At 47.6% G+C, this 26,486-nt stretch overlaps 1 protein-coding gene across 2 annotated transcripts in view; it reads right to left on the reverse strand.

The window, feature by feature from the left end:
* Window positions 1-26,486, reverse strand: part of LOC129821099 (uncharacterized) — an 81,791-nt gene that overhangs the window by 37,189 nt on the left and 18,116 nt on the right. For both annotated transcript variants that reach the window (XM_055878395.1, XM_055878396.1), the window contains exon 2: window positions 4,647-4,818. The gene's annotated coding sequence lies outside the window, so the exon portion shown is untranslated. The remainder of the gene's footprint in view (window positions 1-4,646; window positions 4,819-26,486) is intronic.

The following is a 26,486-nucleotide window of genomic DNA, read 5'->3' on the forward strand; positions in this document are numbered from 1 at the left end:
CCTGTCACGATCGTGTGGCGGATTAACGGACCAAAATGCAGCACTTGGAAAATAAGCCATCTTCTTTTATTATAACAACACGAAGATGAACACGAACAAAACACTTTAACAAAACAACAAAACGACCGTGAAGCTACAAACGTTGTGCACAAACATAACAGGCTACAAACGTTCTTACATAGACAATTACCCACAACCAATGAGAGCCTATGGCTACCCTAAATAAGGCTCCCAATCAGAGACAACCGAAATCAGCTGTCTCTAATTGGGAACTCATTCAGGTAACCATAGACTCTCCTAGATAACTAACCAACATAGACAACGCTAGACATATACACTCAACACAAAACCATATACTCCACCCCATAACCCCTTTACCAAATAAACACCCAAAACCAACAAAAACATAAACATTCCCCATGTCACACCCTGACCTAACTAAAATAATAAAGAAAACAAAGAATAATAAGGCCAGGGCGTGACATAACCCCCCCCTTGAGGCGCGAACTCCGGGCGCACCATACACAGTCTAAGGGAGGGTCTGGGTGGGCTCCCCTCCACGGTGGCGGCTCCGGCTCTGGTCGTAGTCCCCACGTCACCACAGTACCTAACCACCTCCTAGGCTTCCTCCAAACGACCCCCCTCCACATTAACCCCATTGCATTAAGGGGGAGTTCCGGACTAAGGGACAGCTCCGGACTAAGGACCAGTACCAGGGTAAGGGGCAGTACCAGGGTCAGGGGCAGCACCAGGGTCAGGGGCAGCACCAGGGTAAGGGGCAGCACCAGGGTAAGGGGCAGCTCCGGACTGAGGAATGGCAGCTCCGGACTGAGGAATGGCAGCTCCGGACTGAGGAATGGCAGCTCCGGACTGAGGAATGGCAGCTCCGGACTGAGGAATGGCAGCTCCGGACTGAGGAATGGCAGCTCCGGACTGAGGAATGGCAGCTCCGGACTGAGGAATGGCAGCTCCGGACTGAGGGACTGCAGCTCCGGACTGAGGGACTGCAGCTCCGGACTGAGGGACGGCCCATGGCTGGCTGACAGATCTGGCTGCTCATGGCTGGCTAACGGATCTGGCTGCTCATGGCTGGCTGACGGATCTGGCTGCTCATGGCTGGCTGACGGATCTGGCTGCTCATGGCTGGCTGACGGATCTGGCTGCTCATGGCTGGCTGACGGATCTGGCTGCTCATGGCTGGCTGACGGATCTGGCTGCTCATGGCTGGCTGACGGATCTGGCTGCTCATGGCTGGCTGACGGATCTGGCTGCTCATGGCTGGCTGACGGATCTGGCTGCTCATGGCTGGCTGACGGATCTGGCTGCTCATGGCTAGCTGACGGATCTGGCTGCTCATGGCTAGCTGACGGATCTGGCTGCTCATGGCTAGCTGACGGATCTGGCTGCTCATAGCTAGCTGACGGATCTGGCTGCTCATAGCTAGCTGACGGATCTGGCTGCTCATAGCTAGCTGACGGATCTGGCTGCTCATGGCTAGCTGACGGATCTGGCTGCTCATGGCTAGCTGACGGATCTGGCTGCTCATGGCTAGCTGACGGATCTGGCTGCTCATGGCTAGCTGACGGATCTGGCTGCTCATGGCTAGCTGACTGATCTGGCTGCTCCTGTCTGGTTGGCGGCTCTGGCAGATCCTGTCTGATTAGCGGCTCTGGCAGATCCTGTCTGGTTGGCGGCTCTGGCAGATCCTGGCTGGCGGACGGCTCTAGCGGCTCCTGTCTGGCTGGCGGCTCTAGCGGCTCCTGTCTGGCGGACGGCTCAGTGGGCTCATGGCAGACGGGCGGCTTTGCAGGCTCATGGCAGACGGGCGGCTTTGCAGGCTCATGGCAGACGGATGGCTCAGATGGCGCTGGGGAGACGGATGGCTCAGATGGCGCTGGGGAGACGGATGGCTCAGATGGCGCTGGGGAGACGGGCAGTTCAGTCATTGCTGTGCAGACGGCAGACTCCTGCCGGCTGAGGCGCACTGTAGGCCTGGTGCGTGGTGCCGGGACTGGTGGCACCGGGCTGGGGACACGCATCTCAGGGCTAGTGCGGGGAGCAGCAACAGGACGCACAGGACTCTGGGGACACACAGGAGGCTTGGTGCGTGGTTTAGACACTGGTGGTAAAGGGCTGGAGACACGCACCATATAGCTAGTGCGTGGAGGAGGCACTGGTGGTACTGGATTGGGGCGGGGAGGTGGCGCCGGAAATACCGGACCGTGCAGGCGTACTGGCTCCCTTGAACGCCGAGCCTGCCCAACCTTACCTGGTTGTATGCTCCCCGTCGCCTGACCAGTGCGGGGAGGTGGAATGACCCGCACCGGCCTATGTAGGCGAACCGGGGACACCATGCGTAAGGCTGGTGCCATGTACGCCGGCCCGAGGAGACGCACTGGTGACCAGATGCGTTGGGCCGGCTTCATGACATACGGCTCAACGCTCAGTCTAGCCCGGCCGATACGTGGAGCTGAAATGTACCGAACCGGGCTATGCACGCGTACAGGAGACACCGTGCGCTCTACTGCGTAACACGGTGTCTGCCCGTACTCCCGCTCTCCACGGTAAGTACAGGGAGTAGGCGCAGGTTTCCTACCTGACTTCGCCACACTCCCTTTAAGGCCCCCCCCAAGAAATTTTTGGGTTGTACTCACGGGTCTCCAGCCTTGTCTCCGTGCTGCCTCCTCATATCGCCTCCTCTCGGCTTTCGCTGCCTCCAGCTCTTCACGAGGGAGGCGATATTCTCCAGGTTGATCCCAATGTCCATCTCTTTCCAATTCGTCCTCCCAACTCCAGAGATCCTGTGTAGGTAGGTCCTGTTGCCGCCTTCCATGCCGCTTGGTCCTATAGTGGGTAATTCTGTCACGATCGTGTGGCGGATTAACGGACCAAAATGCAGCACTTGGAAAATAAGCCATCTTCTTTTATTATAACAACACGAAGATGAACACGAACAAAACACTTTAACAAAACAACAAAACGACCGTGAAGCTACAAACGTTGTGCACAAACATAACAGGCTACAAACGTTCTTACATAGACAATTACCCACAACCAATGAGAGCCTATGGCTACCCTAAATAAGGCTCCCAATCAGAGACAACCGAAATCAGCTGTCTCTAATTGGGAACTCATTCAGGTAACCATAGACTCTCCTAGATAACTAACCAACATAGACAACGCTAGACATATACACTCAACACAAAACCATATACTCCACCCCATAACCCCTTTACCAAATAAACACCCAAAACCAACAAAAACATAAACATTCCCCATGTCACACCCTGACCTAACTAAAATAATAAAGAAAACAAAGAATAATAAGGCCAGGGCGTGACAGCCCCTTGAATTGAATTGAATTGAGAGAGAGACAGAGAGAGAGAGAGAGAGGGCAATAGTGCTGCGTAGTGGACTAACTCCTCTTTATATCGCTGTAATTAGTACAAATTGCATGGCTGGGGGCCAGGACAGGGCCATACATATAGCTAGCTACCTCTCTGTAATCTTCAGCACGAATTAGGGTCAAAAGACAGACAGCACTTAGTTATAAAACAGGGCTGCCGTTAGGCAGAATCATCATCCCTCATCTCTCCCTGATGCATAGATGAATGCAATAAGATGAGGTTTATTTACCAATGCACCCCTCCTCTCTTACCAGCTGGCTCTATGGCGCTAGAGAAAAACATTAGCTTAGTTTGATGGTAGATAATAAGTATATTAATATTCCTAACATGCTGGAGGTAAAAGAACGATATTCAGGTTTAATTTAAAACTCTGTTAGGCTGGATTGAATGAGCTGCGTGCCTTGACAAAGGCTCTGGTATTTATCTCTGCATCTAAATGTACGCAGGCAAGTGGATCCTTTCAGCGCTGGAGGTTGTCGTTGTCAATCATTCTTGTGAAAGCCCTTTTTGCCCCGGGTTGTGTTCTCGCATGTGTGTATCTCTCTCTTTTCTTAGAAAAAAATACTGATGTGAATATACAGACTTATTTTGCATTAAGAGCATGTCTGATAAGCACGTGTGAGGTTTGTGTGTGTGTGCGTGTGTGTGTACATGTGTGCCGTACGTGTGTGTGAGAACCAATGTCTCTGAAGCTTCTCTCCCTTTCTGATTCAATTACAGCTAATCTAAAGGCACACAGTGAGGCAGGCTTTATTAGGGCCTTTCCCTGCTCTCTCTGCTCCTACTGTCACTGCCACTAACCATGGTGTATTTCATCTCCTCTGGCTCCATAGTAAATCAGTCATACTAATCCTCTGTGAGGAGAAGAGGGCCCCAGTTAATAAGAGAGAGGAGAGGAGCTAGTCCGTAAATGATATGGGAAAGTTTTGTTTTTTCTGGAAGGTGACTTCCTTTCAGTGATGGTTGAAGTGTGTGTGTGTGTGTGTGTGTGTGTGTGTGTGTGTGTGTGTGTGTGTGTGTGTGTGTGTGTGTGTGTGTGTGTGTGTGTGTGTGTGTGTGTGTGTGTGTGTGTGTGTGTGTGTGTGTGTGTGTGTGTGATCACCTAGATGAGTCAGTGTGTGTGTCTAGCTCTCAGGAGGTTACACAACAACCTCAAGCATCATATTCCAGTGATCTATCATGTTGGTAACCCAATCCTCTGATCACCACCCGTTAAGCCCAGTAGCAGTCTAAACTTACCCCATTTGAATCAAATCTCGGTGGCCTTGTTCTCCTTCAGTTTAGCCTCCTGGTCATTGGCTCCATCCCAAACACACAGCCTCTTTGGTTTCTTCACAGTCTGTCTTCAGTGAAGAACAACAGTGTGTCTAGTCTAGAGATGACAGCATCCAGATACCCAGACAGTCCTGGCCTGGAGCAAGAAGAGAGAGATACAATTCCATCAATAAGTGGATTCAATAGAGTCAAATAAACAAACCAGCAGAAACAGCTGAAACTAGTATTTCTGTCTTCTATGAGGTAGTGATGGGGGAAAAAATGTATACGTAGTTACATATTGGGATATTATTTTTGATTATATATCGTATCGTATAATTTTGACAATATCACAGTCTTATTGTTGCGCTAGTTGGCTGTACCTGAACCAAAACTACAGTATTTTTCCTTCATAACTTGTTCTCCATCTTCTTTTTCGATAGGAAGCCAATTTGTTTTCTGCAATACATATAGAATCGTGAGAATCACAATAAATATTGTATCGGCAATTCTCAGCCCAAGGGGGTGGGGGGGGGGGGGGTAGAGAGAGAGAGAGAGAGAGAGAGAGAGAGAGAGAGAGAGAGAGAGAGAGAGAGAGAGAGAGAGAGAAATATACTTCTAGAAGTATTTGATAGTGTAAAAAAAGCCAAACTGAATTAGCCGTAAGTGAGTAACATCATTAGAGTTTGATTACTAGCTCGGGGAAACACACACACTGATGTTCACACATCCAACTCTAATCACTGTATCATGCAATTCAACTACTGGGCTTCAAAGCTGAATGACAACATTACACAACATTTTCCACTATGATAAAACTGCACAAATACAAGACTAACCAGGACAGTCAAAACCACACATCTTATGTCAAACTACAGACAACTCTAAAGAACTGAAAGGATCACACAACTATTTCCACAGAAATAGAAGGCAGAAAATATCACAGAAGCACATTCTTACCTAGTTCTAAACTTGCTTCAAGCCTCTAGAATATATTCCTATGTCTTCCATTCCAAAGGACCCTATCCCATCCTCGACACACACATCTCTGCATCCTCAGTCAGCTACCTGGGAGAGACACAGTCTAAAAGCAGCACAGTCACTGACGGCACACGTTACTTTTTTTAGAAGGCTGCCACTTTCCATTTGTGACAACCCCCTTGGTAGGTAGTGGGGAGGGTGGAGAATGGAGTAGCAACAGCCTGAGGTTTGACAAGCCAAGTGCCTAGAACGTAGAACGTGAGGCAGCAGCATCAGAGGAGCTGACACACACACACACACACACACACACAGGGGAGCTGATGCACGCACGCACGCACACACACACACACACACACACACACACACACACACACACACACACACACACACACACACACACACACACACACACACACACACACACACACACACACACACACACACACACACACACACACACACACACACACACACACACACACACACAGAGGAGCTGCAGCCCAGTAGCTTCTTTCATCTATCTTTAAAACCACAGTGGTACTGCTCACTTCACATCCTGCTTACCACAACAATATCCTGATCTGACACACATTGCAGCTGTGTGTGTGTATAGTCTGTTTGGACAGGTGTCGGAGTCATTTTTATCCAATGGATCCAGTGGATACCAGTGCCCCACTGAGTTGACTATAGTGTATTAATTACTTTTCGTGTGTGTGTGTGTGTGTGTGGGTGTTTGTCTGTGTGTTTGTCTGTGTGTATCAGTATCCCATTGAGCATTAACCACTGAGCACACTTTCACAGTCTATAATTATGTGATAATAACATGCCAGTTAGTTGTGACACCTCCTCCAGCCGTTCCTATCCAGGGAGAAAGGAAATCTGTCTGCTGGGTCTGTCTGTCTCAAATCATCTCCCTGCCCTGGAGGACAACCAAGAAGGAGAAACCACTTTGGCAGAAATAAAGGCCCAGGGACTGTCTCTCTCTCTGTCTGTGTGTGTGTGTGTGTGTGTGTGTGCGTGTGTGTGTGTGTGTGTGTGTGTGTGTGTGTGTGTGTGTGTGTGTGTGTGTGTGTGTGTGTGTGTGTGTGTGTGTGTGTGTGTGTGTGTGTGTGTGTGTGTGTGTGTGTGTGTGTGTGTGTGTGTGTGTGCTCGCACATGTGCATGTGTATACTCTGTGGGTGGTAAGTGTCTGTCTAAACATCATGGACCACTATGATGGCCCAGCAGGTGTTTTAGGCTAATCCTCCATACTGTGTGAGTACTGTGTGAGTGACAGGGAGCACCAGCAAAACCAGCTGGAGAGCAGGGAATGGCCGTCCCTCACTCTGGGACACCATGGGATGGTACTACTGGTGAAGTGTGAACTGGTGTGACGTGAAGTGTGGTGATGTGTTCAGTGTTCCCTTCACTGACTTCTCAGTACCAAACTTGGGTGGGATCCGTGGTGGTGTGTGTGCAAGCCAAGCCCTGTACAGTATACAACAGCCTGTGTCATTAGGTGGCATTGAGCCTGAAAACTCGGACAAAACCTGGCCAGTTGGAGATTTGAAGGCTCAGTCTCAGTCACTCTGCACTAAGACGAAGTGACTATTCACTAGACAGTATCCACACACAGGAAAATGTCTTGGTTCTTCCACCACCATGCTATTCTCAACGACTGTGTCATGTGTCACTGCTGCCATAATAACATTGACCTCTGACAACAAAGTTATGATCAAGACAAGAGTTAGAAAGTAGGACGGCTATGTGGATGGTTAAAAGGTTGAGAGGTAGCTGGACTATGAGACATGTTTAAACTGTTAGACATGCATTTGTTAATTCAACAAAATCTCTTATCCATATTGTCTTACGGTCAGTGAATGCAATATATTGGGCATTGGATAACAGTACAAATACAAGTATCATCTAGGCCAGGGGAGTGTCAGCGGGTTTCTGGGTTTTGCTTTCACCTAAGACCTAGACAAGCAGGTGAGGGGCGTTCTTTACTAATTAGTGACCTTAATTCATCAATTAAGTACAAGGGTGAAGCGAAAATCCGCAGACACTTGGCCCTCCGTGGAACGAGTTTGACACGGGATCTAGGCCCATCCACTGGTGTGTCAGCTATACCATATAGGGTCTTTTCATGTTGTGCTTTACAATAAGCCGAGACAGACGTATGGTGAAGTTGCCATTATACAGGTGCAGTAACATTACTAGGTCACTGGAGCATCAGTAACAGCAGTGTCCTTCAGTAAGTTAGGCTAGTAATATACCCAGGCCAGGACTGAAGTTTAAAAACAGGCCAGAGCAAGGATCACTGGAGATGTTGAGGCCCTTTGCTCCACTAGGAATGAACTCACTCAGACCAGGTTCCCTATGATGACGGATCTGATCCGCTGGTATGTGGCAGACTGGCAGTCAGTCAGACAAGCTCTGATTTAGAGAGCATGTCTGGTCAAGTGGGAACACTCCTGGCAGTAAGCACATTATTAGATGCTCGATATAGTCCTGTGTTCAATCCCTACTTCCACATGTTCTGCTTCCTCCTGGTCTGTCTCCTGCCTCTATTTCCATACTGTCTGAATAAAGCTCTAATACTACAAAAGCAGGGTGGAATACCACTCTTCGTAAAAACACATGCATTTACATTTTAGCAGACACTCTAATCCAGAGCAAATTACAGGAGAAATTAGGGTTAAGTGCATTGCTCAAGGGCACACTGACAGACTTTTCACCTAGTCGGCTCTGGGATCCGAACCAGCAACCTTTTGGTTACAACACTGTTAACCGCTAGGCTACCTGCCTTAGTTTAGAGAGCAAAACAGAGTGGCCATGTTGGCATTAGATTCTCCAAACTGTCTGTCTTGCGGGCTGGGGGAAAGGATTCAGCGGTGACTATTAATCCCAGAGATTGCATCTGATCTGGTCATGTAGCAATCCGATAGGCTGGAAGCCTTGGATACCAAGGGTTTATTGATCGACTAGAGATGCTTATCGCCAATATCTTATGTAACCATTCATTCACATGACCCTTCAATGGAATACTGGTCTCATCGAGGGAATCAATCTCCAGATAATTTCACTAAAACAAACCACATGCACTTAATAGTTACTGATGGAATCTAATCATTTAAACACATTATAAACTGATTGGCTGACAGCCGTGGTATATTACGGGTACGGCAAAACATTTATATTTACTGCGCTATGTCACACCCTGATCTGTTTCACCTGTCTTTGTGATTGGGCGACACATCTTCCCCATTATCCCCTATGTATTTATACCTGTGTTCTCTGTTTGTCTGTTGCCAGTTTGTCTTGTTTGTCAAGCCAACCAGCGTTTTTGTATCTCAGCTCCTGCTTTCCCCAGTCTCTCTTTTCTCGTCCTCCTGGTTTTTGACCCTTGCCTGTCCTGACCCTGTACCCACCCGCCTGACAACTCTGCCTGCCCCTGACCCTGCCTGCCATCCTGTAACTTTGCCCCACCTCTGGATTACCGACCTCTGCCTAACCTGACCCTGCCTGCAGTCCTGTACCTTTGCCCCTGTTGCTGTAATAAACATTGTTACTTCGACAAGGTCTGCATCTGGGTCTTACCTTGATACTCTAATTACGTTGGTAACCAGTTTATAATAGCAATAAGGCACCTCAGGGCTTTGTGGTATATGGCCAATATACCACGGCTAAGGGCTGTTTCCAGGCACTCTGCGTTGGGTCGTGTGTATGAACAGCCCTTAGCCGGGGTATCTTGGCTATATACTATACCACACCTCCTCTGATCTTATTGCTTCATTTTAGGCCTCGCATAGCTGAACTTACACAAATGAAATGGTGAGCTTGATGTAGGTCTATATATGAAATAACACTAATTGCCCTTGGAAAGGACTGAAATTACACAGGTTTATGGCTGCCTCCTCTGGCATGTCTGTTTGTAATACGAGCACACAGGACACACCACCTTCACAGACACTAAGTACACTGAGTATAATGGTTAACTGTGTGTAGCTCTGGATAAGAGTGTCTGCTAAATGACTCACATGTAAACAGGAGAGGCTGATTAAAAAGTCAAACACAGGAGGCTGATATAGGTACAGGCAGGGTAATACGATGCTGGGATCCTGATGAGTACCTGTCCGTCTCCTGTCAGCCCTAGAGCAGAGGAGAGGGGGGAGGAGAGGGTAGACAGAGGGGAGTTGAAAGTAGAGGAGGGGAGGAGAGGAGAAGAGGTGGATGGGGAGAGAGAGAGGAAGGAAGGCAAGGGAATGAAAGGATATGAGAGAGTGGAGGGGAGAGGAGAGGAGGGAGGGGAAAAGTGGGAGGGAGGAGAGGTTACAGAGAGAGAAGTGGCGGGAAGGGGTGAGTGGATTCTGACAAGCCATCCTTACTGTAGGTGCAGACAGATGAACTCTCTTCAAAGTAGGAGGAGACAGAATACTCAACGAGAGAGAGAGAGAGGGAGAGCCTGAATAAGAGCGAGATGCCAGGAGACAAAAAAGAAGGCATAACCTCCATTTCCCCACCTCTCTCCCCTCTCATCAGTCAGAGAAATGTGGGTTAATAAGAATCATCCCGGGCTCAGCAGTCATCAACTCCTACTACAACTCTCTACAGAGTCTCTCTACAGAGCACCACCAGGGTATAGACGACTAGCATAGTAGCGTTCTGGCAACATCAAAGGTCTAACATGGAAGTCTGGAGTTAATTATGTCCCTGGGATGTGTGTGAACTACAAGGCCATGGGGAGGAGAGGCTGTGTAGAGGGGGTGTAGTTTAGACTCAGAACACAGAGAATGCACTCTACATTCTTAGAAACAAGGGTTCCAAAAGGGTTCTTTGGCTGTCCCCATAGGATAACCCTTTTTGGTTCCAGGTAGAACCCTTTTATGTTCCATGTAGAACCCTCTGTAGAAAGGGTTCTTCTATGGGTAGAATTATTGAGCTGAGTCAAGCCAAGTCAAGTGCTGTGCTTGTCTGGTTACGAATCCACCACAGTCGCTTGAACCATGCTGGAAAGGACAATGTGAAAGAAAAATATCTGAGCCAGTACAGCACTGTACGGGTCAGTGTGAAAAGGTTACCTGTTTAGTAGTGCACAGGCCTGTTCAGGAAAATGTAACGTTACAGAACGATCGCATACAACTGTATTGTGTAGAACAGACATGCTTGTATGATTGATAGAATACGGAATCATGTCATCTCTATTCTTTATTTCTATCGGCATTGTGCACAACGTTTCACATCACTGATTACAGCTCAGGTGAAGGCTGGGCATGTCTCTGTTCTGTTCCTGGACGGTGAGTGGGCGGAGGTCATTCATTACCTTCCACTGAATATTTCACCAGTCTGAGTTGTTAACTGGCTCTATGAATAATACAGACAGGGAATGAGGTGATATGTAGGTTACCTTCCAAATGGCACCCTTTTTCTTATATAGTGCACTATTTTGAACAAGGGCCCATAGGGCTCTGGTCAAACGTAGTGCACTATTAGGGAATAGGCTGCAACTGCCATTTGGACACTCATAGATAGCACAGACACGGCCACCTTTCTTCTTTTGTAGGATTTTTTCCATGAGCACAGAGCAGCCAAATGCAGCTCCGCTTCACTCTATTTATTCAAAGAGACAATGAATAGAGTCTTCAATAGAGAGAGAGACTGTTCAAAGGAGCACATCCAACCAATCCATGCAAATCATGTCCAGGGAAGGCTATCATAAAAGACTATAATACTATACTATAAAGATAAGAAGCTTGGGATGATGGTTTCAATGAAGGGATGATGAGCGATGTCAAATATGTCCCAAACTATAACCATGTGCTTGACATTTTAGAGAATTCTCCGTTGTTCTCTGTACAATGTTCAATGTTGACTGTACGAATCTGAAACTTGTTGATTGATTGAATTACGTATGCATCTAATTCATTATGTTGTTAGATATTTAAACTGCTTGACCTGTGTGAAGTGTCAATCATAGAGATCAATAGAACTGTAAATGGATATAACTCGTTGTCACGCCCTGGCCATAGAGAGGGTTTTAGTCTCTATTTTGGTTAGGCCAGGGTGTGATTAGGGTGGGCATTCTATGTGTTATATTTCTTTGTTTTTGGCTGAGTGTGCTTTCCAATCAGAGGCAGCTGTTTATCGTCTCTGATTGGGAATCATACTTAGGCAGCCTTTTCCCACCTGTGTTTTGTTGAGTAGTTGTTTTCTGTTTTGTGTCTGCACCTGACAGAACCGTTTCGTTTTGTTCTACTTTGTTATTTTGTTTGTGTTCAGTTTGATTAAATATCATGAACGCTTACCATGCTGCACCTTGGTCTCCTTCTACTTCATACGACGAGCGTAACACTCGTTTTAGTATAGACTATAGATGGGTATAACTCGTTTTAGTATAGACTGTAGATGGATATAACTCGTTTTAGTATATACTGTAGATGGATATAACTCGTTTTAGTATAGACTGTAGATGGATATAACTCGTTTTAGTATAGACTGTAGATGGATATAACTCGTTTTAGTATAGACTGTAGATGGATATAACTCGTTTTAGTATAGACTGTAGATGGATATAACTCGTTTTAGTATAGACTGTAGATGGATATAACTCGTTTTAGTATAGACTGTAGATGGATATAACTCGTTTTAGTATAGACATTGCCATCAAGTCGAGTAAACTTGAGTACAGTACAGTATAGTAGAGTACAGTACAGTACAATATAGTAGAGTACAGTAGAGTATAGTAGAGTACAGTAGAGTACCAGTGGCGTGCCGTGGGCCTGGGGCCTGGGCCTTCAGTGAGGTATTACACAGTCCCACCCGAATTAATCCACCTCATTATGATGCCATGGCTCTAGACACTATACATTTAGACAGAAACGCAGTATAACCAGGCGTTGCGTCACCTTGAAATTGACAAATTTACATTTGACAAAAACATGACACAATCAATGAGTCTTTTCAATATTTCCCTTCACCTTTTCATTGTGCAGCTTCGTTGCCCTGCGCGCGTGTTCTTTGAGCTGTAGATCCACTCCGGTGTCCCCAAAAGTTTTCAAAAGCACCATTGCTTGTTAGTGCCCAGCCGTACTTTAGTGTCTCGTTGCTGCCTTGGTTAGACAACTCAAGTTTGCAAAGCCAGTGTGGCTCCAAACACCAAATCGATCACTTGCAAATAATAGGCATTCCCAGCAGTACAGTTTACAGTGCTTCTCAGAGCCAAGGAGCCATTGACAGCGCTCACCCCATTGACAGCGCTCGTAGTTGAAACTTTGAAAGTGGCGAGCGAACGAAGCCCTTCCCCGCCTGTGACAGGCTTTGTGGCGTCGGGCAACCTCTCCTTACAATGTCTAACTTTTCTTGAAAAGTTAGTCTTGAGAATGGCGTTATAATTATATCCTCGACCAAATCGATATCTTCTCCTCCTTCCGCCATTGTGGGTTGAAAAAACAGCTTAGTAGTACGCGAATTAATTTGTTTATCAAATTCAGTTTCCTAGATCTCCATAGGATCTGCCTCTCAATATTGGTAATCCAATCAAAAGACGTGCACACACTACGCCTGCTAGCTGGCTCCTGTGTAACACTGGAGCCAGCCAGCAGGCGTACAATAGCCGACTCTAAAGCTGATTGGTTGACACTAAATTTTCATTTCCATTCACTATAAGCGACAAGCGCCCGCACTGTTGATTCTGAAGGCCTGAGGGCAGATTTTAGACCCCTGGCAACACATGATGGCTGAATATGATTGGATAAAAGATCTAACATAAAGACAAGCCCTCCAAATCTCAACCTGGGGCTGGAAGCAGTGCAACCAAGAGGAAAGCTATGAAATGAAGAGTATAACTCTTACTCTGGGGAATAATTTAATACATATTTGTGGGAAAATATATTTAAAAAAAAAAGTATATTCTGATGATGTTTAGGCCAGCAGAGAAGGCCTTGCAGGCCCTGACGGCCCACCACTGTAGAGTACAGTATAGTAGAGTACAGTAGAGTACAGTACAGTAGAGCACATTATAGACGTCTATGTTTTGGCCAACTAGATGTCAATGCTTGGGATCTTGGAGGGTTGGAGCACCCTTGCTGGCTATGCATCTCAATACTAGAAAATAGTAAATAAATATCCAACGTTTGGCGACTTAACAGTTTTAAAAAATATATATATGTATATATTTGTGGTACTGCAATTTGCACAACCTCTGTAGAATCACCACATAAAGTATTCACCAAATGATCACACATGCACTAGAGGTGAGGGTATGATGTAAATAGCAGCCAACCCAATAACAGTGACTCTGTCCCGAATGGCACCCTATTCTGTATATAGTGCACTACTTTTAACCAGAGCACTATGGGCCCTGGTCAAAAATAATGCACTATATAGGGAATTGGATGCCATTTGGAACACATGCAGTGTAATAGAGCCAATCAGAGGAGTGGATATCTGTCACTCCATTCCGGCTCTGGTATTGACTCATGGAGGGTTATAGATCCATCATGGATCTGTCACTACCACCAGTTTCTCTGGACACAGCCCAAAATAAAGCAGACTCTCAGGGTTGGAAATAAGGGGAACACAGGGAATCTGGGTTCATAGTTTTTTATTGTGAATTAAAGGACTTTACATGGGTGAGTTCCCAGAGTGACCTTTTTTTGCGTTTTCAGACTGCTCTCCCCTCTTACGCAATCAAACAGTCCATTGAGTGCCAGCCAGACCTGAATGACATGGTACTGTACTGTACAGTAGCCTAATAATTGCTAACCACATGTGACAGTGCATAAGCTGATGAATACAGTACAGTAGGCCTGGAGAGAGGCATGCAGACAGCCCTGAGTGAGATGAAGATGCTACTGTATTGTTGATAATATAATAATTCCTATCCACATGTGGCAGTGCATAATTTGATCTGATGAATAAAGTACAGTAGGCATGGAGGGAGCATGGCTGCTGTACAGTATATCATGTAATGTAACCCAATAGTAAGCTGATTTCCCTTTCGGGACTCTGAATGGAATCTGACTGAATGAACTCTGACTCTGACTGAATGAAAACGAAGCAGCATCCTAATTCTCTTTTAGACTTATGAATCAATGTTGGCCATCCAGGCAGCAGTCCTTTCTCTCTTCAATCCCTGAAGGCCGTTCTTCTTCTCCTTCCACCATAATATGAAACCCTGGGCTCTGTCCGCTGCACACCTGGGTTCAAATACTACTTTACAGCATTTCAAAAGCTTCAGCTGTGTTTTATTGAGCTTGCCTGGCAAAATGGAAACAATAGAATCGTCACGAAATGATTAACCCGCCTATCAGGCATTCCAGACAGGCTAAACCAATCGCTCAAAGTATTTGAACGATTTCGGATAGTGTTCACTTTTTGGACTACGGTCTGTTCAGCTGCATGGACAACAGGAGGCAGAGATGGTGGTCGCGCTCCCGTCCCCACTTTTGGCATTTCTGTGACAAAGAGCTGCACTATTTTTAAAATGAAGCAAGCTATGCTAGCTCAGTGTTTGTGGCGCTCTGTCAATTAAGCATTTCATTCCTAGTTTATACACAAGAGTATCACAAGAGGTTTCTCTCAATTCAATGGCGCGTTGTATAAACACAGGACCTGATTGTTGATAACTACCTCAAATCAAATATGTTTCCTGTCTCATTTAAATAATTAGCCCTACAGAAATGTTTAATGCAATGGATACAAAACAACGTGGGTTCCGACAGCAGACCCCTGTAAAAAAGATCATTTAGAGCTCTGATTACTACTACTTTAAATCGAATTGTAGGCTACACACACTGGCTCCCAACTCCAGTCCTCAAGTACCCCCAACAGGACCCGGTGTTTGGAATTCATTTGTGCCAGTTTGCTACAGCAGGAAAATAATCCTGCAGCTACAGGAAATGTGAATTATATTGAATGGCCATTTTTGTAGGGGTTGATAGGGAAAATCAAGTTTGAAATTTCAAAGTGAAAATTACAAACTTCAGAGGCCTTTTTAAACCTAAAATACACTGCATTGCAGGATAGTTCTCCTGCAACAGGGTGATCAAATACAATCGTACATCTGTATGTTTCTTGTTGTTGATAAACTACTTGAAATCAAATATGTATGTTTACTGTCTCATTTAAAAAGGCCTTATGCCTTATAGAAATGCATAATGCAATGGAAACAAAACATTGTTGTTTTTCAGGCTGATGGAAACAAAACAACCTGATCTGATCCAGTAGAGTACAGTATTTGGGTTCAAGTAGAGGTCTCTGTAAGCCCAGGCAGTGCAGTCTAGTAGTGAGGCTTCCTGGCTCGGCTGTCGCCTTTACAGTGTTTCCTATTTTTGTTGTTGTTACTGCTGCAGGGGGTAATGACATCAACACCGCCACCACCGCGGCAACGAACAATAACAAAAACAATCTAGAGACCTCTGTGAGATGAGTGTGACCTCATTCCTACATGATAAATCTCCTCAGAGAGAGAGAGAGAGAGAGTAGGAGAGAGAGGCTGGGGTAGAGTGATAGAGAGAGAGGTGGAGAGAGAGGCTGGGGTAGAGTGATAGAGAGAGAGGTGGAGAGAGGCTGGGGTAGAGTGATAGAGAGAGAGGTGGAGAGAGAGGCTGGGGTAGAGTGATAGAGAGAGAGGTGGAGAGAGAGGCTGGGGTAGAGTGATAGAGAGAGAGGTGGAGAGAGGCTGGGGTAGAGTGATAGAGAGAGAGGTGGAGAGAGAGGCTGGGGTAGAGTGATAGAGAGAGAGGTGGAGAGAGAGGCTGGGGTAGAGTGATAGAGAGAGAGGTGGAGAGAGAGGCTGGGGTAGTGATAGAGAGAGGCTGGGGTAGAGTGACAGAGAGAGAGGTGGAGAGAGAGGCTGGGGTAGAGTGATAGAGAGAGGCTGGGGTAGGGTGATAGAGAGAGGCTGGGGTAGGGTGATAGAGAGAGGCTGGGGTAGAGTGATAGAGAGGCTGGGGTAGAGTGATAGAGAGAGGCTGGGGTAGGTCATAGAGAGAGGCTGGGGTAGAGTGATAGAGAGAGCCTGGGGTAGAGTGATAGAGAGGCTGGGGTAGAGTGATAGAGAGAGGCTGGGGTAGAGTGATAGAGAGAGGCTGGGGTAGAGTGATAGAGAGAGCCTGGGGTAGAGTGATAGAGAGGCTGGGGTAGAGTGATAGAGAGAGGCTGGGGTAGGGTGATAGAGAGAGGCTGGGGTAGGGTGATAGAGAGAGGCTGGGGTAGAGTGATAGAGAGAGGCTGGGGTAGGGTGACAGAGAGAGGCTGGGGAAGAGTGATAGAGAGAGCCTGGGGTAGAGTGATAGAGAGAGGCTGGGGTAGAGTGATATAGAGAGGCTGGGGTAGAGTGATAGGGAGAGGGGTGGAGAGGCAGAGGGGAAGGGGGAAACATAAAAGCTTTGGGGAAAGAATATGTGTTGAGGAAACAGAGAGAAGGAGGAGGAGCAGGAGAGCGACATGGGAAATGAGATAAGAGGGAAAGCGAGAGAGGTAGAGAGAGAGATACTAACAAATAATGATGGCGCATGATTTAAAGATGGTAGGTAGCATGGGAGAGGAAGCATGAAAGAGAGGGAAAGAGAGAGCGATAGAGGGAGAGAGGGAGGGCGGGGAGAGATCGAGAGAGAGAGACAGGGTGAACAGAGAGTGAGATGGAGAGAGCAAGACAGAGAGACACAGCAAGAGTGTGAGAGAGAGAGAGATTGAGAGAGACAGGAGAGAGAATGAGAGAGTTAATCCCAGGAGTGTTGTCGATAAACAAAGAGAGGGTAATAAGGGAGAATTTACTCAGGAACAGATGGCAGAATGACTCATTCATATCACTGACAGGGGAATGAAGAGAGAGAGTGGAGAAAGGAGAGAAAGATGGAGAGATCGGGGCAGTGAGGGAGGAGAGGAGGGAGAAGGGGGACCATCAGTAGCGCCTGTCTAGAGTGATTGATATCAGTCATGTCTTCCATCACATCACCACCCTGTATCTGACTGCTCTGTCCTTGACTTCACACAAGAAAAAAAACCGAATAGAAAATTCTACCCATGTTAGTCTGCATATGAATATAAACCTCCTGTTTCAAAGGCTTCTCAGAGAAATCACTCTGTTAAAGTGGGACGGAACACCAAAGAAGATCATGAGAACCTTTACAATAGAAAATGATTAGACATCCCATCGTAATAAAAAATGCATACAAAATAAGACTTCAAACCAATACTTGCATTCAAAACATTCAATCAGGCAACCACATGCTCACGTAGTTTTGTCTTTTAATAGAACAGATCAATGAGGCCCTTTCACCCTGCTGCCTGAGAATGTCATGTCAGTAGTAGCTGTACCCCCTGAGGAGCTGATCAAAGTATTGGCATACACCTAAAGAGGATCGCTCCCCCAGAGCCCTTCATTCATTGCTCTGGGCTCTGGTGTCAGAACAGGGATCACACAGCTAACTGTGACAACCAACACAGAGAGAGGAGAGGAAAGGGGGGAGAGGAGAGATCAAAGCGGGGGAGTGGTGGGCTCCCTGGGTCTCCTAGTCTCCCTAAGCCAAGGCCAGGCTCGTAATGGGCTTACATGCGGGAGGAGGGGAGAGAAGGAGGGGATGAGGAGAGGTCAGGGGAGGTTATTTGGAATAAAAGGGGAGGAGAGTCATTGATCAGCTGTCATCTGTTTGCTGAGGAGCTAAACACCATCTCGCTCTATCTCTCTCTCTCTCTCTCGAAAGGTTGCCGGATCGAATCCCCAAGCTGACAAGTTAAAAATCTGTCATTCTGCCCCTGAGCAAGGCAGTTAACCCACTGTTCCCTGGGCGCCGGAGACGTGGATGTCGATTATGGCAGCCCCTCACACCTCTCTGATTCAGATTCAGGGTTAAATGCGGAAGACACATTTCAGTTGAAGGCATTCAGATGTACAACTGACTAGGTGTCCCCACCCCCGTCTCTTTTATACCTTTCAAACCAAGACGTTTTTCAGTTTTTCTGCATTTTGTTATTTAACAGCCTTATTCTAAAATGTATTAAATAAAAATATTTCCTCATTAATCTAATCACAATACCCCATATTGACAAAGCGAAAAGCTGGGTTTTAGACATTTTTACAAATGTATAAATAAAAAAAGGTACATAAGTATTCAGACACTTTGCTATGAGACTGGAAATTGAGCTCAGGTGCATCCTGTTTCCATTGATCATCCTGGAGATGTTTCTACAACTTGATTGGAGTCCATCTGTAGTAAAATCAATTGATTGGACATGATTGGGAAAGGCCCACAACTGTCTATATACAGTGTTTTGGTTTTGGTTCCACAGTTGACAGTGCATGTCAGAATAAAAACCAAACCATGAGGTGGAAGGAATTGTCCTTAGAGCTCCGAGACAGGATTGTGTCGAGGCACAGATCTGGGGAAGGGTACTAAAACATTTCTGCAGCATCGCAGGTCCCCAAGAACACACTGGCCTCCATCATTCTTAAAACTCTCAGACCATGATATACAAGATTCTCTGGTCTGATGAAACCAGGTTGAATTTTTTGGCCTGAATGCCAAGCGTCACGTCTGGAGGAATCCTGGCACCATCCCTACGGTGAAGCATGGTGGCGGCAGCATCATGCTGTGGGAATGTTTTTCAGTGGCAGGGACTTGGAGACTAGTTAGGATTGAGGGAAAGACGAACAGAACAAAGTACAGACGGATCCTTGATGAAAACATGCTCCAGGTTCCTCAGGCTGGGGCGAAGATTCACCTTCCAACAGGACAATGACCCTAAACACACAGCCAAGACAACGCAGGAGTGGCTTCGGGACAAGTTTCTGAATGTCCTTGATTGGCCCAGCCAGAACCCGATCGAACATCTCTGGAGAGACCTGAAAATAGATGTGCTGCGTTGCTGCCCATCCAACCTGAAAGTGCTTGAGAGGATTTGCAGAGAAGAATGGAGGAAACTCCCCAAATACAGGTGTGCCAAGCTTGCAGCATCATATCCAAGAAGACTCGAGGCTGTAATCACTGCCAAAGGTGCTTCAACAAAGTACTGAGTAAAGCGTCTGAATACTTATGTAAATGTTATATTTAAGTTTTTTATGTTTTATAAATTTGCAAAAAAACATTTTTTACCTGTTTTCGCTTTGTCACTATGGGGTATTCTGTGTAGATTGATTAGGGTAAAAACATATTTTTTACATTTTAGAATAAGGCTGTAATGTAACAAAATGTGGAAAAAGTGAAGGGGTCTGAATACTTTCCGAATGCACTGTACATTTATGCGCAAATATTTATATAATAACCATCATTTGGAAGTAAACTTGGAGTCACGTGATGACATGTTGTGTGGGCCTCCCACTACGACTTGTCCAGAAAGCATGCAGTTTATTAAAGAGGAAGTAAGTTATGTTCCAATACCAGAGTAGGCCACTCACTACATAACACCATTTTGTTGTGAGACAACCATCAGTAGAGTTAAAAATGCAATGGAAACCCATTAAATTTGTATTTATTTTTTTCCAGTACATGGGAATTTAACCACAAAAGTTATTTCTATATGCACTATGTCATCACGCACAGCCTTTTATCCGCAACAAGTCCACTTGATGGAAGGAAACACATGAGTGGGGAAATATTCATATTGTTTTTATGCTGATTTTTGAATAGTCACATGAAAATCTGTTGCCAATTGAATGGAAACCTAGCTAGGGATCCGAACATTTAGCCAGAATGTTATTTAGCTTAACAAGTGCATTATTTTGCTCTTCACTCACAGTGGTTTAGTATCCTAGGTCTACTCCCAACCAAAACCTGTGACTTTACTTAGTCAATCAATGTGATTTTGTTTCTCTGAATCTCTGTCTGTAGGCTATTTGGTTAACTGGTTTCTGGCTGGGCAAATAAGTAGAGGTGGTATAGGTATAGCTCATCTATTCGTTTGCTCATCGATCAATGATCAGAAACATTTAGCATGCAATAATGTAGCCTAAATCAAGTGAAGGCCTATTATTTTGCTCGATCACGAGTATAGGCAACTGCAAAAGCCCGCGGAGGGTGTGAAACATGAACACGAGACTCACATGCTTTTGAAAAAATGGATTGCTATTATTCTCTATCATTATCATGGTGAAGAAAGGCCTACTGTCAATGCAAGACCTACCCCAGCTCCCTAACAAAGCGGAGTGAAGGTAGGAAAAATATGAAATGTGGATTTAAAAAAAGCATGGGCTTGCTTTTTTATATGACAGTGGTTCCACCTGTTGCCATGACGCAAGTTGTGTGAAAAAAATATTATTTGTATTATATTCTGTATATTTCCTTATATTCTTAGCCTACTATTAAATAGTCTGTATGTGTGTTGACTGTGATCTTATGTGTCTTGTATGTTTAATGAACAAAATAAGTATTGATTTCATGTGCATGGCACAGCCATTTAGCATATAGGCTGCACAGACCAGTGTAAAGGCAGTCATTGTTGTTCTCCTCCTCAGACGAGGAGGAGCATGGATCGGACCAAGATGCGGATTGGTGATTAATCATACTTTTAATGAAAACAGCAAACAAGACACTACAAAACAACAAACGTGACTAACCTTCAACCGTCCTGTGTGGCCCAAACACTGACACAGGAACAAACACCCACAAAACCCCAGTTAAACCCTGGCTGCCTTAGTATGACTCTCAATCAGAGACAAACGATACACACCTGTCTCTAATTGAGAATCATACCAGGCCGAACACAAAACCCAACATAGAAATACAAAACATAGACTACCCACCCAACACTCACGCCCTGACCAATAAAGACATACAAAACAAGAGAAAACAGGTCAGGAACGTGACAGAACCCCCACTTAAGGTGCGAACTCCGGGCGCACCAGCACAAAGTCTAGGGGAGGGTCTGGGTGGGCGTCTGTCCACGGTGGCGGCTCTGGCGGTGGACGAGGTCCCCACCCCACCATAGTCACTCCCCGCTTCCGTATCCCCCTCCCAATGACCACCCTCCAACTCAACCCACCTAAATAAAGGGGCAGCATCGGGATAAGGGGCAGCAGCTCCGGGATAAGGGGCAGCAGCTCCTGGCTGAGGGACTCTGGCAGGTCCGGGCTGAGGGACTCTGGCAGGTCCGGGCTGAGGGACTCTGGCAGGTCCGGGCTGAGGGACTCTGGCAGGTCCGGTCTGGCGGAAGGCTCTGGCTGATCCGGTCTGGCGGAAGGCTCTGGCTGATCCGGTCTGGCGGAAGGCTCTGGCTGATCCGGTCTGGCGGAAGGCTCTGGCTGATCCGGTCTGGCGGAAGGCTCTGGCTGATCCGGTCTGGCGGAAGGCTCTGGCTGATCCGGTCTGGCGGAAGGCTCTGGCTGATCCGGTCTGGCGGAAGGCTCTGGCTGATCCGGTCTGGCGGAAGGCTCTGGCTGATCCGGTCTGGCGGAAGGCTCTGGCTGATCCGGTCTGGCGGAAGGCTCTGGCTGATCCGGTCTGGCGGAAGGCTCTGGCTGATCCTGTCTGGCGGGCGGCTCTGTAGGCTCATGGCAGACGGGCGGCTCTGTAGGCTCATGGCAGACGGGCGGCTCTGTAGGCTCATGGCAGACGGGCGGCTCTGTAGGCTCATGGCAGACGGGCGGCTCTGTAGGCTCATGGCAGACGGGCGGCTCTGTAGGCTCATGGCAGACGGGCGGCTCTGTAGGCTCATGGCAGACGGGCGGCTCTGTAGGCTCATGGCAGACGGGCGGCTCTGTAGGCTCATGGCAGACGGGCGGCTCTGTAGGCTCATGGCAGACGGGCGGCTCTGCAGGCTCATGGCAGACGGGCGGCTTTGCCGGCTCATGGCAGACGGACAGTTCAGACGGCGTAGGGCAGACGGGCAGTTCAGACGCCGCTGGGCAGACGGGCAGTTCAGGCGGCGCTGGGCAGACGGGCAGTTCAGGCGGCGCTGGGCAGACGGGCAGTTCAGGCGCCGCTGGGCAGACGGGCAGTTCAGGCGCCGCTGGGCAGACGGGCAGTTCAGGCGCCGCTGGGCAGACGGGCAGTTCAGGCGCCGCTGGGCAGACGGGCAGTTCAGGCGCCGCTGGGCAGACGGGCAGTTCAGGCGCCGCTGGGCAGACGGGCAGTTCAGGCGCCGCTGGGCAGACGGGCAGTTCAGGCGCCGCTGGGCAGACGGGCAGTTCAGGCGCCGCTGGGCAGACGGGCAGTTCAGGCGCCGCTGGGCAGACGGGCAGTTCAGGCGCCGCTGGGCAGACGGGCAGTTCAGGCGCCGCTGGGCAGACGGGCAGTTCAGGCGCCGCTGGGCAGACGGGCAGTTCAGGCGCCGCTGGGCAGACGGGCAGTTCAGGCGCCGCTGGGCAGACGGCAGACCCTGGCCGGCTGAGACGCACTGTAGGCCTGGTGCGTGGTACCGGAACTGGAGGTACCGGGCTAAGGACACGCACCTTCAGGCTAGTGCGGGGAACAACAACAGGGCACACTGGACTCTCGTGGCGCACTCTAGGCCTGGTGCGTGGTACCGGAACTGGAGGTACCGGGCTGAGGGCACGCACCTCAGGGCGAGTGCGGGGAGAAGGAACAGTGCGTACAGGGCTCTGGAGACGCACAGGAGGCTTGGTGCGTGGTGCCGGAACTGGAGGCACTGGGCTGGAGACACGCACCATAGGGAGAGTGCGTGGAGGAGGAACAGGGCTCTGGAGATGCACTGGAAGCCTGGTGCGTGGTGTAGGCACTGGTGGTACTGAGCTGGGGTGGGAAGGTGGCGCCGGATATACCGGACCGTGAAGGAGGACAGAGCACCGAGCCTCCCCAACCTTACCAGGTTGAATGGTCCCCGTAGCCCTGCCAGTGCGGCGAGGTGGAATAGCCCGCACTGGGCTATGCAGGCGAACCGGGGACACCACCTGTAAGGCTGGTGCCATGTACGCCGGCCCGAGGAGACGTACTGGAGACCAGATACGTTGGGCCGGCTTCATGGCACTCGGCTCGATGCCCAACCTAGCCCTCCCAGTGCGGCAAGGTGGAATAGCCCGCATTGGGCTAAGCACGCGTACTGGGGACACCGTGCGCTTTACCGCATAACACGGTGTCTGACCAGTACGACGCCCTCTTACTCCACGGCAAGCCCGGGGAGTTGGCTCAGGTATCCAACCCGGCTTCGCCACACTCCCCTTTAACCCCCCCCCAATAAATTTTTGGGTGAGCCTCTCGGGCTTCCAGCCTCTCATACGTGCTGCCTCCTCAATCCACCGCTCCTGGGCTGTGGCTGCCTTCTCCTCCCGCGAGCGGCGATTCACACCAACCTTAGCCCAGGGTCCTTCTCCGTTGAATATTTGTTCCCAACTCCATTCCTCTTCTCTCCATTGCTTTAGTTCCTTTCCTCCGGCTCCAATCCGCTTGGTCCTGCTAAGGTGGGTGTTTCTGTAAAGGCAGTCATTGTTGTTCTCCTCCTCAGACGAGGAGGAGCATGGATCGGACCAAGATGCGGATTGGTGATTAATCATACTTTTAATGAAAACAGCAAACAAGACACTACAAAACAACAAACGTGACTAACCTTCAACCGTCCTGTGTGGCCCAAACACTGACACAGGAACAAACACCCACAAAACCCCAGTGAAACCCTGGCTGCCTTAGTATGACTCTCAATCAGAGACAAACGATACACACCTGTCTCTAATTGAGAATCATACCAGGCCGAACACAAAACCCAACATAGAAATACAAAACATAGACTACCCACCCAACACTCACGCCCTGACCAATAAAGACATACAAAACAAGAGAAAACAGGTCAGGAACGTGACAGACCAGTAACATAATCACATTCAAAATATGCATTTCTATTCTTTGGAAAACATATTTTATTTGTCTTGTAATGTTTCTTAGGACCTGCCTAAAACAAATGAATAATGGATTTCTTTGTGATGGTGTATTTGGATTTTTGGAAATGTAGCCTTTATTTAACTAGGCAAGTCAGTTAAGAACAAATTCTTATTTACAACGACGGCCTGCCAATCGCCCTATGGGACTCCCAATCATGGCCGGATGTCATGCAGCCTGAATTCAAACCAGGGACTGTAGTGACGCCTCTTACACTGAGATGCAGTGCCTTAGACCGCTGCGCCACTTGGGAGCCCAATGGATTATTCAATAGATTTATCTACTTCCAATCCTAAACGTGCCAGCATGTGCACAGGAGAAAAAAAAGACTTACACTAGCAAGAATGTGGTAAATTGGATTGTATGAATTGGTCTCTAAAAAACATTGGAAGATTTTTTTTTTTTTTTACAGGCAACATACCGTAAAGTCTGTCTGTAAAGGGTATATCTCTCCTCTCTCTCTTTCGGTCTCTTTCTTTCTCTCTCACTCATGCTGGTGTGATGAACACATAGCTGTCTATCACTCCTCACAGCTCTACAATCACTATCATTCAGACAGACCCAGCACAGCAGAGCACAGGAGGGATATGGAGCTGCTGTCATATCTGGGTTGCAGGGAGACAGACAGTCACACTATCTGCCAGTTCAGAGCCACATAAAGTCCTACACAACATGCTGTACTGTTTAGGAATGACATTTGGCAGCCTGAACTGTCTACTACTATTTTAATTCTACTGAGCCAAAAATAGCAGTACAGTATTTTTACCTGGGAGCTGTGACAACTCCTTCTCATCCTGGAAGCATGTTCAGCATTAGTGAGTCTGATTTCTTCAATTGTAGCTAACATCAGAGGGGTTTTCCATTATAATTGAATAAAAAACATATTATGCCAACTGAAAAATCAACCTTTTTAGCAGGTAGCACAAGTGCCATTTTTGCTTTTACAATGAGTGTAGTGAGTGTTGGTGTCACGTTCCTGACCTGTTTTCTCTTGTTTTGTATGTATTTAGTATGGTCAGGGCGTGAGTTGGGTGGGTTGTCTATGTGTTGTTTTCTATGTTGGGGTTTTGTGCGTTCGGCCTGGTATGATTCTCAATCAGAGGCAGCTGTCAATCGTTGTCCCTGATTGAGAATCATACTTAGGCAGCCGGGGTTCACGTGTGTGTTTGTGGGTGTTTGTATTTCGTGTCAGTGTTCGTGCCACACGGGACTGTCTTTCGGTTTGATTCGCTTTTGTTATTTTGTTTCGTGTAGTGTTCAGTTTATTGTTTATAAATCATGGACACTTTCCACTCTGCGTCTTGGTCTGATCCCTACACCTCCTCTTTGAACGAAGAGGAGGAAATCTGCCGTTACAGGGGGAGTCATATTTTGTGAAAGACCCTAGGATATCCTCTTGTTAGTAGTCTTGACTGGTGGCAATCAAAATGATTACCCCCCATCTGAACCTGGTTGGTCCCGAACCCTTTACACAACCTACATTTTATTCGCTCTGACGGAAACTGTACAAACCTGGACAAGTCAAAGAAATATTTTCCAATTTCCTGGGAGGTGACTCTCCCCTCTATTTTTCACCCCCACTCCCCATCTCATCTTCTCCATCTCTACCTCTCTCCTACTTTCTCTCTCTCGCTCCCCTCTCTCTCTCTCGCTCTTTTGCTCCCAGTCTCTCTCCGTCTCTCTCCTGCTCTCTCCTGCTCTCTCTCCTGTCTCTCTTTCAGCAGATGAAATATTCAGGGGAGCCGGCATGCTGTGCTGTTTCCACCCACATGGCTGGTAGCTGACACCTATCGCTTCTGACTGCTGCAGCTCTGCTACCTCCTCCTCCCTCTCCTCTCCCCTCCTCTCCTCTGGCTGCTCCCTACTCCCTGGCCGTCCTGGTGCGACTGAGGTCAGAAGACAGAGCCAGTCAATTTCTGCATCCCAAATGGCACCCTATTCCCCTATGTAGTGCACTACTTTTGACCAGCGCCCATAGACACATCCTCTGCAGGCTGCAGCCCAGACCAGATGAGACCATGATACGATCCAGTGCACA

This window comes from Salvelinus fontinalis, chromosome 23 (genome assembly GCF_029448725.1).
Source record: "Salvelinus fontinalis isolate EN_2023a chromosome 23, ASM2944872v1, whole genome shotgun sequence".
Lineage (NCBI taxonomy): Eukaryota > Metazoa > Chordata > Actinopteri > Salmoniformes > Salmonidae > Salvelinus > Salvelinus fontinalis.